Source organism: Chiloscyllium punctatum, unplaced genomic scaffold (genome assembly GCF_047496795.1).
Source record: "Chiloscyllium punctatum isolate Juve2018m unplaced genomic scaffold, sChiPun1.3 scaffold_204, whole genome shotgun sequence".
Classification (NCBI taxonomy): domain Eukaryota; kingdom Metazoa; phylum Chordata; class Chondrichthyes; order Orectolobiformes; family Hemiscylliidae; genus Chiloscyllium; species Chiloscyllium punctatum.
The window spans coordinates 13,356-28,179 of record NW_027309938.1 but is presented as its reverse complement, the minus strand read 5'-3'; the positions used below and the strand labels follow the sequence as shown (position 1 = coordinate 28,179).

At 45.3% G+C, this 14,824-nt stretch overlaps 1 long non-coding RNA gene across 1 annotated transcript in view; it reads right to left on the bottom strand.

Moving 5' to 3' along the window:
* LOC140471924 (uncharacterized) overlaps positions 1 to 14,568 on the bottom strand; it is a 39,922-nt gene extending 25,354 nt beyond the window's left edge. Inside the window, exons 1-2 of the long non-coding RNA XR_011957284.1 lie at positions 14,505 to 14,568; positions 6,075 to 6,181 (exon numbers count right to left, since the gene is read on the bottom strand). This is a non-coding gene — a long non-coding RNA (uncharacterized lncRNA). The remainder of the gene's footprint in view (positions 1 to 6,074; positions 6,182 to 14,504) is intronic.
* Between the last annotated feature and the right edge of the window lie 256 nt (positions 14,569 to 14,824).

The following is a 14,824-nucleotide window of genomic DNA, read 5'->3' as shown; positions in this document are numbered from 1 at the left end:
TTGATGTCTATGTAAAGTCACTAATCATAGCTCCTATATTCACATAGAAATCACTTATATAAATGATGAAAAGCAGTGGACCCAACACCAAATCTTACACCATATTGCTCATCACAGGCCTCCAGTCCGAAAAGCAAACCTCCACCACTATCCTCTGTCTCCAATTTTCCAGCCAAATTTGTATAATTTGTTAACCAGTCTGTTATGTTGAACCTGTTGAACATCTATCTGAAGACCAAGTTAGTGATTTCCATGCACAAAGCCATGCTGACTATCCCTAATTATTTCTTGCCTTTCCAATTCCATCCAAATCCTGTCCCTGAGAAGCCCTTCCAACAACTTGCCTGACTTCAGGCTCACCGGTGTATTGTTCCCGGGACTTTCCTCATCACCTTTCTCAAATAATGGCGCCTGTCTTACAGCACCTCACCTGTGGCTATTGGTGATACAAATATCTCAGCGAGGGGCCCGGCAATCACTACCCTAACTTCCCACAAAGTTCTGGGACACACCTGATCAGGTCCCAGGGATTTATTCAGCTTTATGTATTATAAGATATCCAGTACCTCATTCTCTGTAATATGGACACTTGTCAAGTTATCACTACTTATTTTTGCAAACTGTCTCACTTCCACATCCTCTTTAAGTAAAAGCTGACATGAAATCCTCCCACCTCCGATGGTTCCACAGACAGCCTTGCTGATCTTTGAGGGTCCCTAATCTCTGCCTGGTTACTCTTTTGTCCTAGGTGTATTTGTCGAATCTCTTTGGGTTCTCCCTTAAACCTATTTCCCAAAGCTATTTCATGTCCCTTTTTAGCTCTCATGGTTTCCCCAGACTACTGCCCTTTTACTCCTGGAGGGATTCACGCAAACCCAGCTGTCTGTACCTGCCATATCCCTCCTTCATTTTCTTGAACAGGCCCTCAATTTCTCTCGACAGGCAGCATTCCCTACACCTACCAGCCTTGGCCTTAACAGGAACATACTGTCTGTGTACTCTCTTTGTTGCAGGCCTATGGACGCAATGGCAGATGAGGACAGAGAAGTAATCATTCTCAGTCAAGAGGTGGTGTTGGGAAAGATAACAGCCTAAAGGTAGATGGGTCGTCTGGCTGTGATGGAGTGCATCCCAGGGGACTAGAACAGATGTCAGATGCTAAATAGCAAACGCACTCCTGATAATTCACTAAAATATGCTGGACTCTGGGACGGTTGTGATAGATTAGATAGCTGCAAATGTGATGTCAATATTTTAAAATGGACCTGTTAGCATAACTTCTGTAGTGGGGGAAATGCTCGATCTCTCAGGAAAGAAATAGTGAGCGATCTGGATAGAAATTGTCTCAGAGCAGACACAGCATCGATTCATGAAAGGTAGACAACACTAAGCTGAGTGGTAGAGCAATGTGTGCAGAGGCCAATGTAAGTCTGCAGAGGGATACGGATAGGTTAAGTGAGTGGGTAAGGGTCGAACAGATGGAGGACAATGTTGGGAAATGTGAGGTCATCCATTTTGGTCGGACGAACAGCTAACTGATCAAATGGTGAAAACTTGCAGCAGGCTGCTGTACAGAGGGAGCTGAGTTTCCTTGTACATGAATCAGAGGAAGTTGGTTTGCAGGTGCAGCAGGTAAGTAAGGCAGTGAAGGGAATATTGTCCTTCATTGCTAGAGGGATGGTTATGCTGCAGCTGTACAGGGTGCTGGAGAGGCCACACCTGGAGTACTGTGTACAGGTTTGGTCTCCTTACTTCAGGAAGGATGTACTGGCACTGGAGAGGGTGCAGTGGAGGATCACTAGTTTGAGTCAGGATTTCAGACGGTTGGCGTATGCGGAGAGATTGAGAAAACTAGTTCTATACTCATTGGAATTTCGGAGTATGGGGGTTTGGATAGGAAATAAATTGCAATTATGAAGGGAGTAGATAAACTAGAAGCAGGGAGGTGATTTCCACTGGGGACGGAGCAAACTCGGGAGCAGAGAGTCAAAATAAGGGGATTTAGGACTGAGTTCAGGATGGACTTCTTCAGATAAATCTGTGAATCTGTGGAATTTTCTGCTCCGTGCAGCAGATGACGTTATCAACTTGACTATCGTGAGGTCAAAAGGTAGATTTGTGAACAGGAAAGGAATTAAGGGTTATGGTGAGAGAACAGGAAAGTGGAGCTGAGGCCATGAAAAGATCAGCCCTGACCTTATTGAAAGGCAGAGCGGGCTTGAGGGGTCAGGTAGCCTACTCCTGCTCCTCTTATGTTCCCACTTTCCAGCCATCCCTTTACCTGGGAATAGCAAAGAAATACTGAAAGTTCTCGCCTTGTACCGTCAAAATTCGCCTTTGTCCAATTTAGAACACCGTTTAGATCTGGTTTATTATTTTCTGTAACTATTTCAAAACTAGTAGAATTATCAGAGAATCCTGACAGCGTGGAAGCAGGCTATTCGGCCCATCACATCCACACTGACCCTCAAAGCCTCCTACCTTAAACCTGTAACGCTGCATTTCCCACGGCTAATCCACCTAGCCTGCGCATCCCTGAACAATCTGGGCAATTCAGCCTGGAATATCCCCCCAACCTGCATATCTTTAGATAGTGGGAGGAAACCACAGCAAACAGACGAAACCCACGCAGGTAATAACAATAAGGTGATCATCCCTTTCTTATTTCCCAGGTCAACCTAAATAACTTCGCTGGACGTAATCTCAGAATATCCTCCCTCAGCACAACTGGAATGCTACCCCTAATCAAAAAGGCCACTCCGCCCCCTCTCATGTCCCCCTTTCTATCCTTCCTCTTGCATCGATACCCTGGAACATTACGCTGCCAGTCCTACCCATCTCTGAGTAACGTTTCTGTAATACTCATGATATCCCAGTGCCACATTCAAAACCATACCCTGAGCCCATCTGCCTTCCCTGTCAGGCCTCTTGCATTGAAGTAAATGCAGTGTAACTTGTCAGTTCTACCTGGTTCTGTGCCTTGCCCTTGCCTGCCTTGACTGTCTGACTTCTGAACTGTACCAGCCTCAGACTTACCTCTTTTCTCACTATCTCTTTGAGTTTACCCACACTCCCTCACTGGTTTAATGACTCCTGAGTAGCACGAGCAAATCTCCCTGCCTGGATATCAGACACCTTCCAATTCAGGTTCAATCCATCCTTCTTATGCACATCAACTCTACTCAAGAGGAGATTTAAAAGATGTGAATCCTTCTGCCCTACACCAGCTCCTTACCCAATCATTCATCTCCTCCATCCTGCTATTCCTAGTCTCACGAGCATGTAGCACCTGGAGTAATCCACATATTATGACCGAGGACCTGCTTTATTATATTCCAGGCTAATTTGCTACATTCTCTAATCAGGACTTTATCTTTTCCCCTTCCTATGTCATTGGCACCAATATACAATGACCTCCCACTGGTCATTCTTTCCTTTGAGAATATTCTGCTACCTGTCCGAAACATCCTTGACCCTGGCACCAGGGAGGTACTACCCCATTCTGATGTCTCACTGTCAGCTGCAGAAGCAGCAGTCTGTGACCGACTAGAAAGTCCCTTATCATCCTTGAGCGTTTGGAATCTGATAGACCTCTCATTGTAGTGGAGCCAATCTCAGTACCAGTAACTTGGCTGTCAGTGCAACATTCCCTGAAAGTCTATGACAACCTACATTATCCAAAACAGTAAACTTGTTTGAGATGGGGATAGCCACAGGAGACTCATGGCTGAAAAAAAATGTGTTGCTGGAAAAGCACAGCAGGTCAGGTAGCACGAAAGGAACAGGAGAATCGACTTTTCGAGCATAAGCCCTTCTTATGCCCGAAACGTCGATTCTCCTGCTCCTTTGATGCTGCCTGACCTGCTGCGCTTTTCTAGCAACACATTTTTCAGCTCTGATCTCCAGCATCTGCAGTCCTCACTTTCTCCACAGGAGACTCATGCTCTACCCACCTCCCTCTCCTACCTTTCCGAGAGGTAACCCATCTACCTGACTGTATCTGCAGTTTTTCAGCCTGAAACTGCCACCTATCACACATCCTGACTCTTGTAAATTCTTCATTACCATTAAGCACCACTCCATCTGATCCATGTGATCCAAGAGGATTTGCATCACTTCCTGCATGCTATCATCAGGATCACTCAAACTCCCCCTACTCTCCTCCAGGAAGTGCACATCACTGTACGAATGGCCATCTCTGGATAATGTGAAGTTGTTCATTTTGCAGGAGGTAAGAAAAGAACAGAGGACTATTTATATGGTGGGAACTGTAGAAAGCTGCAACACAAAAGGGACCAGGGGGTAATTGTGCAGGAAACACAGAAAGCCAGCACACAGTTACAACAGGTCATCAGGAAGGGAGATGAAACGTCGTTCCTTGTTTGAAGGGATTGCAGTATAAGAGTTTGGAGTATATACCTGAGAGCAACTTTATAAAGTGCGAGTGAGACCACAAATGGAGTAATGAGACACGTTTTGGTCCCTTTATTTAAGGAAAGACATCACTTCATCGGAGGCATTTTGAGAAGATTGACTGGGATGATCCCTGGTTTGCAGGGACTCTCTTTTAAGAAAAGGCTGAAGAAGTTGGGACTCGACTCACTGGATTTGGGGGAGAATGAGAGGGGATCTTATTGAAACATATAGGCTTATTAAGGGGTATGACAGGGTAAATACTGAGAGGATGTGTCCCATCATGAGGGAACCTGGAACCAGAATCTGGTCAGTTGCAGAATCAAGGGTTCTGTTTTAGATTTGTCAACTTTAATGCAACACAGATATGGGTAAGGGGTTTCAATAGCAGTGGACCTGGAGAAAAGCAACATTTTAGAGATTGGAGTTCCTGGTGTTTGCGATTATGTAGATGTCTGATCAGAAGGTCACCTTGGGGTCAGAATATGAGAGCAATATTGTGAAGGGTGTAGTTCTGCCTCAGGCATTTCCCAGTGAGAGGGAGGGGCTCAGCAGTAAGGCAAAGGAATGTGTAATAGCAACTGAAGGCAATGGGTTTAACCATTGCAGTGTTTCATTGGAGGAAATTGCAGCCAATCGAGTGGTAAGCAGTTTGATGAATGAGTGACAGTGGAGCAATGGAGAGGGATGATAGGGAGAGAGAGCTGGGCATCGTCAGTGTACATGTGAAACCAATACGATGTCACCTCCTGGCAGTGTGTAGGTGAGATACAGGAGGGGACAAAGATAGATCCTGGATGGACACCACATATGAGGAATTTAGAAAGGAAAGGGAGAGTGGAGATGGAGCAGGATTTTCCAACAACCGTGAGGTCAAATATTAGTTCTTAGCAGAATTGGAGAGAAGGGCATAACCAGAAAAGACAGACAGAACAAGGAACAATATTTGTGAATGGGTGAGGGGGAGCCCGACTCCAAAACTGCTATTTCTACATCTGTGACATCACCCAACTCCACCCTAGTCTCAGCTCATTTACTGAAATACTCATCCATCCTTGTGTTATCTCCAGACTTCATTATCCAAACACACTCCTGGCCAGCTTCCCACATTCAACTTACATGCTCCCGCTCCCGCTCCACCAAGAACATGCAGGTCCTGGGCCACCTCCACTGTATCTAAAACCCTACTGCCCAAGTGCTCACTTGTACCAAAACTTGTTGATCCATCAAAAGGCTCCTATTAACAAGCAACAATTTTAAATCCTCACCCTTGATGCAATTCCTGGCTGTGAACATCCCTGTCTCCCTGCACCACACAACCTGTGAGATCCCGACAACTCATTTTCTTTCAGACTCCCAAAGATGCATTTATTCATTGCTTCACCTGTCTGGCTGTTTCGACACGGTCAAGGCAACACAGTCTGGAATTCGCACCCTGACCCTCTCAGACTTGCTTTCCTCCTTTAAGGTATTCCTGAAAACCTGCTCATTTGGCAATACTTTTGATCACCTGACCCAATATCCCCATCTGTGGCCTTATGTCAGAAATTCTCAATTTCTGTGAAATTACAAAAATTATAAAAATACAAACTGTTGTTGATTTGCACACATATTGTCAACTCTTCACTGGCGCTGAGTGAATAATCTGTAAGATCTCTTACCCAAGAACATTGTGGGATAACCTTCACCACACGAACTGCAGCTGGACAAGGAAGTCAAACATCACCCTCTCCACAGGCAATGGGACTTTGCCATTAATCACTGGTGTCTGTGGAGAGAAAAACACAGTTGATATTTCAGGGAGTGCTAAATGCATTACAGGAAGTGAGAATGTTGCAGAATTTGATGGTCAGAAATGGAAGGAAAATGCACTCTTTTGTTGAAAAGAAAAGAATTATTCACTGGCAAAGATACTGTGGAAAGTTTAGTCCATTTAGAGAGCAGCACATTGTCAGGGGTTGGGCAGCAGAGGAAAATTAACTTACAAAACGTCTGTGAAAGTAACAGTAAATAATAATAAACAAACCAAACAGCCTGTGCCCAAAGACTTGAACTCCCCTTCCCGCTCCACCAAGAACATGCAGGTCCTGGGCCACCTCAACTGCCAAATGCCAGGCATCTGAAGAACGCCTCTTCTGTGTTCAGATCCTCCAACCACATGGGATCAATGTGGATTTCACCAGTTTCCTCATTTCCACTCCCCCCACCTTATCCCAGAACCAGCCTTCCAATTCAGCACCGCCCTCTTGACCTACCCTACATGTCCATCTTCCTTCTCACCGATCAGCTGCTGCCTGACCTGCTGTGCTTTTCCAGCATCACACTCTTTGACATTGAAAATATACTGACTCTGAGACTGTGTAAATCCTGCCCTATCACTCCCTGGCAAGGAAGACTGCGCATGCGTCCCCCTACAGCTTGCCCCTCACAAAGTCGACGGCCACACACGTGTCCCGTGGATCACTGCCCCCAATAAAGATGGCGGCAATCACTCACACCTTTCACCATTTTCCAGTTTGCTACAAACATAGGCCTGGGATTTTCAAATTTGTGTTCTCCGATGTGCACTAAGTTCTGTAAAACGTTTCAGCCCATTCCATTAAAATTTCCTTCCCTTCCTGGTCAATAGGTCTTTCCATAACCGTGCCCTGCACCTTCACACATTTCCCAATGGCTTGGTCCCAACAACACTGTGCTGCCAGTGAAGCTTATCACGTGGTTGAGTACAGCCACGCCCCTCATTCACTCAGATTAGTTGGAGGACCTACCGGCACTGCCTGGTCCTCCAGTCCCATCCCCATCATCTTCTTGGTCTTGCACTGAGATCAATCACCAGAGGCCCATTGTGGGCTGGAGCATGCTCAGTACTTCCTGCTTTTGCTGCTGTTCATCAGGTATAAAAGAGAGAGGGCTCAGCCCTGTTTCTCCTAATGTCAGACATTAACAACAACGACTTGCATTGTGTGGAGCCTTTTACACTGACAAATCTCCTAAAGTGATTCACGAATGATAGAAACGTTGATTAAAGAGAACAACTTTAACATACATCTTTGAGGAGTACAGAGGGGGTTAGGAAGGATATTGAAGAGTTTATTTTTTAGATTAGATTATTTAGACAAACCGTCTAAAGAGCAACCCACCCAGACCTATTCCCCTACATCTAACACTACGGCAATTTAGCATGGCCAATTCACCTAACCCGCACATTTTTGGACTGTGCGAGGAAACCGGAGCACCCGGAGGAAACCCACGCAGATACGGGGAGAATGCGCAAACTCCACACAGACAGTTGCCTGAGGTGGGAATATAACCCGGGTCTCTGGCGCTGAGAGGCGGCAGTGTTAACCACTGTGCCACCGTGCCGCCCATCTGCAGCTGTCCTCTGCACCTCCAATCATGGAGTGACGTCTGTGGGGAACAGCTTACAACGGAGGCAGATAGTGGCTAACCATAATTTAGCAACCCCATTTCCTAGCCCCCGACCCCACACACCAGTCCTTGTTCTCACAGCCTGCCATTACACACTACCTAAGGTTAGCCACTAACAGTCTCCATTAACAGCTAGTCGCCCTCCCCCAGCCAGATCGTTATCGATTCCTTTATCCAGCTCTTCTTCTCGCTCTATCCCCACCTATCCTTTACTCCTTACATCCTCCCCTAAACCCTACCTTCTGCATGTAAACCAACATTTTTTCTCTCAGTATCAGTTCTGAGGAAGGGACACCGGATCTGAAATGTTAACTCTGATTTCTCTTCACAGATGCTGCCAGACCTGCTGAGCTTTTCCAGAACCTCCTGGTTGTTGTTTCTGATTTACATCTCCCGCAGTTACTTTGGTTCTAATTTACTGGGAGTTTGTAATTCAGGTCCCACAGCCTCTGTCCCAGTCTCTGCTGTCTCTCCCAACCCCAAACAGTGACACTGCACCTGCACAGCTCATGGACGTGTGTCATCTTGCTGGCCACACCCCTAATTCACTCCCATTGGCTGCAGGACCACACAGACTCTCCTCCCATTGGTGTGGAGCTGCTGTCAATCAGCTGGGCCCCATTGTGATGAGAGTGGAGGGCTCCTCCCTCTCTCTGCCCTGAGATGAGCTTCATCATTCACAGAGAATGGGGCAGTATCACAGAGCACAGGGCCTGGGGGCTATTCAGCCCATTGGGGCTGTACTCTCTCCCGCTGGAGATGCTGCAAATCTGTCCGAATTCCCCTCCTATTTGCCCACAGCCCCCAAATCTTTCCTTCAAAATTAAAATTCCAAGTCTATTTCAGAATACCTGCTGAATCTGTCGTTAAGACTGTTCCAGATGCTCAGAACTTATTGAGTAAAATAATGTTCTCATTTTCACTTTGTATTATTTGCCAATTACTTGAAAGTAGTTACTAAAAGTTGTGACAGTGTGAACAATTCCTCTCTCTCCGCAAATTCAATATATTGGAACCAAATCTGCACCAGGTCAAAATCACTGCTTCACCTTCTCAGCTCCAAGGACAATTATCTGTGCTGCAGCTTGCTCTCCTCAAAAGAGGAACACATCTTAGTTTATTAACGTCATAGACATGTACAGCACAGAAACAGATCTTCGGTCCAATTCGTCCATGCCAACTAGGAATCCTAAACTACTGGAGTCCCATTTTCCAGCTATTGGCCTGTATCCATCAAAACCCTTACTGTTCACGTACCCAATCGGATGCCTTTTAAATGTTGTGATTTTATCAGCCTCTACTACTTCATCTGGCAGCTCATTCCATACACACACCACACTCAGCTTGAAAACGTTGTCCTTAGATTCCTTTTAAATCGTTGCCCTCTCAACCATGTGCTCTAGTTTTGGACCCACCTAACCTGAGGAAAAAGAACCCCGGCTGCTCACCTTATCCATGCCCCTCGTGATTTTATAAATCTCCATGAAATCACCTCTCAGTCTTGGACTCTCCAGGGAAATTAACCCCAGCCTATTCAGCCTCTCCCTGTAGCCCAAATCCTCCAAACCTGGCAACGTTTTTGTAAATCTTGTCCGAACCTTTTCACGTTTCACAACATCCTTCCCAGAACAGGGAAATTCAAATTGAAAACAGAATACGAGAAATGGCTTCATCAATGTCTTTTAAATGTTGTAATTGTACTAGCCTCCACCCCTTCCCTTTGCAGCTCACTCCAAACATGCACTGTCCTCAAACTGTCCAATTCTGGCAAAGTCCTTGCAAACAATTTCTGAAATGTTTCAAGTTTCACAACATCATTCCTGGAACAGGGAGATTGGAACTGAAAAAAGAATTCCAGAAGAGCCTTAATCAATGTCCTGTACAACCACAACATGACGGAGAGCATAACAAACGCTCCATTCACTCCCTTGCCTACCTGTGACTCTACTTTCAAGGAACGATGAACCTGCACTCCAAGATCTGTTTGCTCAGCAACATTCCCCAGGACCTTACCAGTAAGTGTATAAGTCCTGCCCTGATTTGCCTTTCCAAAATCCAACAGCTAACATTTATCTAAATTGAACTCTATCTGCCATTCCTTGCTCCACTGGCCCATCTGATCAAGATCCTGTTGTATTCTGAACTAACCTTCTTCGCTGTCCACTACACCTCCAATTTTGGTGCCTTGTGTACAGCTACTAACCATACCTCATATTCACACCCAAGTCATTTATTTAAGGACCCAATAATCGATCCTTGTAGCTCACTGCTGCTCACAGTCCTCCAGTCCACAAAGCAAATCTCCATCATCACTCTCTGTCTCCTACCATCAAGCCAGTTTTGTACCCAAATGGCTTGTTCTCCCTTCATTCCATGTTATGTAACCTTGCTAACCAGTCTGCTTTGTGGAACCTTGTCGAATGTCCATATAAACAACGTTCACAGCCTGGTTTAATCAATTTTCTTTGTCACTTCAAAACATTCAGTCAAGTTAGTGAGACACGATTGTGCACGTACAAAGCCACATTGACAACAGGAGAAAGTGAGGACTGCAGACACTGGAGATCAGAGCTGAAAACGTGTTGCTGGAAAAGCGCAGCAGGTCACGCAGCATCCAAGGAACAGGAGAATCGATGTTTTGAGAAGGGCTGATACCCGAAACGCCGATTCTCCTGTTCTTTGGATGCTGCCAGACCTGCTGCGCCTTTCCAGCAACACGTTTTCAGCTCCACATTGACAACAGTCAATGATTATTCCTTACTTTTTCCAAACAGATGGATATCCTGTCCCTCAGAATCCCTTCCAACAACTTGCCTGCCACTGACTTCAGGCTCACTATTCTCTTGTTCCATGGCCTCTCCTTACCACCTTTTTTAAAATAATGGCACCTCACCTGTCACTATCAATGATACAAATACCTCAGAAGAGGCCCAGCAATCACTTCCCTCGATTTCGAGACAGTTCCGGGTTACATCTGATCATGTCCCAGAGCTTTATCCACCTTGATGCGATTCAAGACATCCAGTACACTCCACTCTAACATGGATACTTTTGAAGTTCTCTCTGTTTATTTCTCCAAACTCTCGAGCTTCCATATCTTTCTCCAGTAAAAATGACGTGAAATATTTGCATATCTTTCCAACCCCCCAGTGGTTCCATAGACAGCCTCGTTAATCTTTAAGGGGTCCTATTCTCTGGTCCAGTTCATCTTTTGTCTGTGATATATTTGTTTAAACTCTTTGGATTCTACTTAAACCATTTCCTGAAGCTATTTCATGTAAAACAGCATCAGCAGCAAGCAACAGAGCGAAGTGATCCGACATCCAATGGAACAGATCGGAGCTCTGCAGTTCTGCCACACCCAGTTGTGAACGGTGATGGACATTTAAACAACTTACTGGAGGAAGTATCACAGATATCCTCACCCTTACTGATGGAGGGGTCTCACACACCCATGCACCAGATAAGACAACAGCATTTGCTGCAATCTTCAGCCAGAAGTGCAAAGTGGGATGATCCATCTGAGCCTTCTCCAGTGGTTGAAGCCAGTTTCATTCAGTTTGAATAACATTAAGAAATGGTTAAGTAGTGCAAAGGCTATGGGCTCTGCCAATATTCTGGCAATCATACTGATGGTTTGTGCTCCAGAACTTGCCACCCACCGAGCCAAGTACCGCTCCAGCACTGGCATCTACCGACAATGTGGAACATTGCCCCGGGATGTTCAACACAAAAACACAGGGCAATCCAACCCAGGCAAGTTCCATCTATCAGTCCACACTCGATCAGCAGTAAAGTGATGGAAGATGTTATAAACATGGCTATCAAGCAGCAGCTGCTCAGCAACAGCCAGCTGAATGACACTCATTTTAGGCTCCACCAGGGCCACTCAGCTCCCGATTGTGTTACCGCCCTGATTCACAATCTGACAACTAACTGAATCCCAGAGGTGAGGCGAGTGTGACAGCCCAGTGTCACTCCAAGATCACTATTTCTAGCTGATTCTACCCTTGTCTCAGCTCACATACTCTCATCCACCTTGTGTTATCTCCAGACTTCAGTATCCAAACACACTCCTGGCCAGCTTCCCACATTCAACCTCCCTGTAATCTTAAGAAAATCTAAATTTCTGCTGCCCAAGTACTCCCTCGTACCAAAACTTGTTGATCCATCAAAAGACTCCTATTCATCATCAACAACATAGAGCCACAGAGATGTACATTATGGAAACAGACCCTTCAATCCAACCCATCCATACCGACCAGATATCCCAACCAAATCTAGTCTCACCTGCCAGCATCCGGCCCACATCCCTCAATTTAAAATTCTCACCCTTGATTTAATTTCTGGTTGTGATCATCCCTAGCTCGCCGCATCACACATCCTTGAAGACCTCAACAACCCATTCTGTTCGAGACTCCCAATGATCTGTTAATTCATTACTTCACCTGTGTGGCTGCTTTTATAGTTGCCAAAGCAACATTTTCTGAAATTCGCAGCCAAAACTTCTCAGGTCTGCTTTCCTCCTTTAAGACATTCCTCAAAGCCTGCTTATTTGGCAATGCTTTTGGTCACCTGACCTAATATCATCAGTCTCTGACCTTATGTCTAAAGTTCCCAATAATATTTTGGTGAAATTATAAGCAGGATAATAAAACTACAAACTGTTCTTGATTTGGACATTACCTTCAAATCATCACTATTGCTGTAATGAATACTCTGTAATGTCTCTTACCCAACCACATTGTGGGAGCACCTTCTCCACACAAACTGCAGCTGTACACAAAAGTCAAACATCACCCTCTCCCCAGGCAACAGGGCTTTGGCATTAATCACTGGTATCTGTGGAAGGAGAAACACAGCTGATGTTTCAGGGAGTGCAAAACGGATTACAGGGAATGAAAATGGTGCAGAATTTGATAGTCAGAAATGGAAGGAAAATACACTTGCTTATTGGAAGAAATAATTCTTGAATGTCAAAGATTTTTCAGAAAAAAATTAATAAGTAGCACATGGTCAGGGGCTGGGTAGCAGTGAAAAATTAACTTACAAACATGTCTGTAAAAGTAATCGTAAAATACTAAACAGACCAAAAATACACCCATTGTTCGATACTGAGCAAGCTAGATATTGACAAAGTGGTCATAAGGCAGCCCAGAGATGAAGCAGAGTTGTATAAGCTGTTATGATCCCACAGTCATAGAGATGTATAGCACCGACACAGACCCTTCGGTTTAACTCATCCATGCCAGCCAGGTATCCGAACCTAATCTATTCCCATTTGCCAACACTTGGCCCATATCCCTGTAAATGCTTCCTAATCAGATCATGTGTCTATTTAGATGCCTTCAATGAGTTTTAATTGTACTAGCCTCCACCACCTTCTCTGGCAGCTCATTCCACAAACTGCATGAAAGAGTTTTCCTTTAGGCCCCTTTGAATTTTTGCCCCGTTCACCCGAAAGCAATGTCCTCTACTTTTGAACACCACTACTCCAGGGAAAACATCTTGTTCATTTACTCTGTTCATGCTCCTCATGATTTTATAAACCTCCATAACATCACCACTCAGCCTATGGCACTCCAGGGAAAACAGCCCCAGCCTATTATGCCTCATCCTGTAGCTCAAATCCTCCAACTCGAACAACATCCTTGTAAGTCTTTTTTGAAACCTTTCATGTTTCACAGCACCCTTCTGATAGGAGGCAGGCCAGAATTGCACACAATATTCCAAAAGTGGCCTAACGAATGTCCTGTACAGCAACATGACCTCCCACATCCTATACTCAATGCTCTAACCAACAAAGGGAAATACACTGAACACCTTCTTCATCATCCTATCTACCTGCAACTTGACTTGCAAGGACTATGAATCTGCAGTCCAAGGTCTCTTTGTTCCACAAGCGTCTCCAGGGCCTTGCCATTCAGTGTATAAGTCCTGGGCTGAAAAACGTGTAGCTGGAAAAGCACAGCAGGTCAGGCAGCATCCAAAGATCAGGAGAATCGACGTTTCGGGAATGAGCCTTCTTCAGGAATCCTGAAGAAGGGCTTATGCCTGAAATGTCGATTCTCCTGATCTTAGGATGCTGCTTGACCTGCTGTGATTTTCCAGCAACAGTTTTCAGCTCTGATCTCCAGCATCTGCAGTCTTCACTTTCCCCTAGTGTATAAGTCCTGCCCTGACTTGCTTTTCCAAAATGCAGCACCTCACATTTATCTAAATTAATCTGTATCTGATCAATATCTCACTGGAACCTGAGGTGACCTTCTTCACGATGCACAATACCTCCAATTTTGAATGACCTGCAAACTCAGTTACAATAGCAAGTCATTTAAATGAATGACGAAACAAATCCAGAAATAAACATCCATTTCTCCGAGTTTGAACGTGCTCTGTGTAAATCCTGCCCAATGACTCTGTACCAGAGAAAGGCTGCACCTTGCCCCCTACAAAGATGGCGGCCGCGCACGTGTCCACTGAATCGTTGCCCCAAATAAAGATGCCAGCACTCACTCAGGCCTGCAGCCCCGTTTACTACAAACACAGGATGGGATGTTCAAATTTGTGTTTTCCGGCGTGCACAACATGTTTGTAAAACCTCTCCGCTCATAGCAACACAGTTTTTCTCCCGTTTCCCTCTGTTTATTTATTTATTTCCTTACCGTATCCTTTCGCTCCATTACTTCCTGAGAATTCATCACAGCGACTCTCCTCCACGCGCGAGGGTGATCACGTGGTTCTGCCACTTGTTCACTTTGATTCGTTGGAGGACCAACCTCCCGCCAGGTCCTCCAGCTCCGCCCACCGTCCTTTCATTGGTCCGGTGCTAACATCAATCACCCGGGGTCCCTTTGTTGGCTAGAGCATGCGCAGTGCGTCCTGCTTTTGCTGATATGTTTGGTAATGTGATGGGAGAGTTTACTGAGATGTAAAAACAATGACTGCAGATGCTGAATTCCAAATACTGGATTAGTGGTGCTGG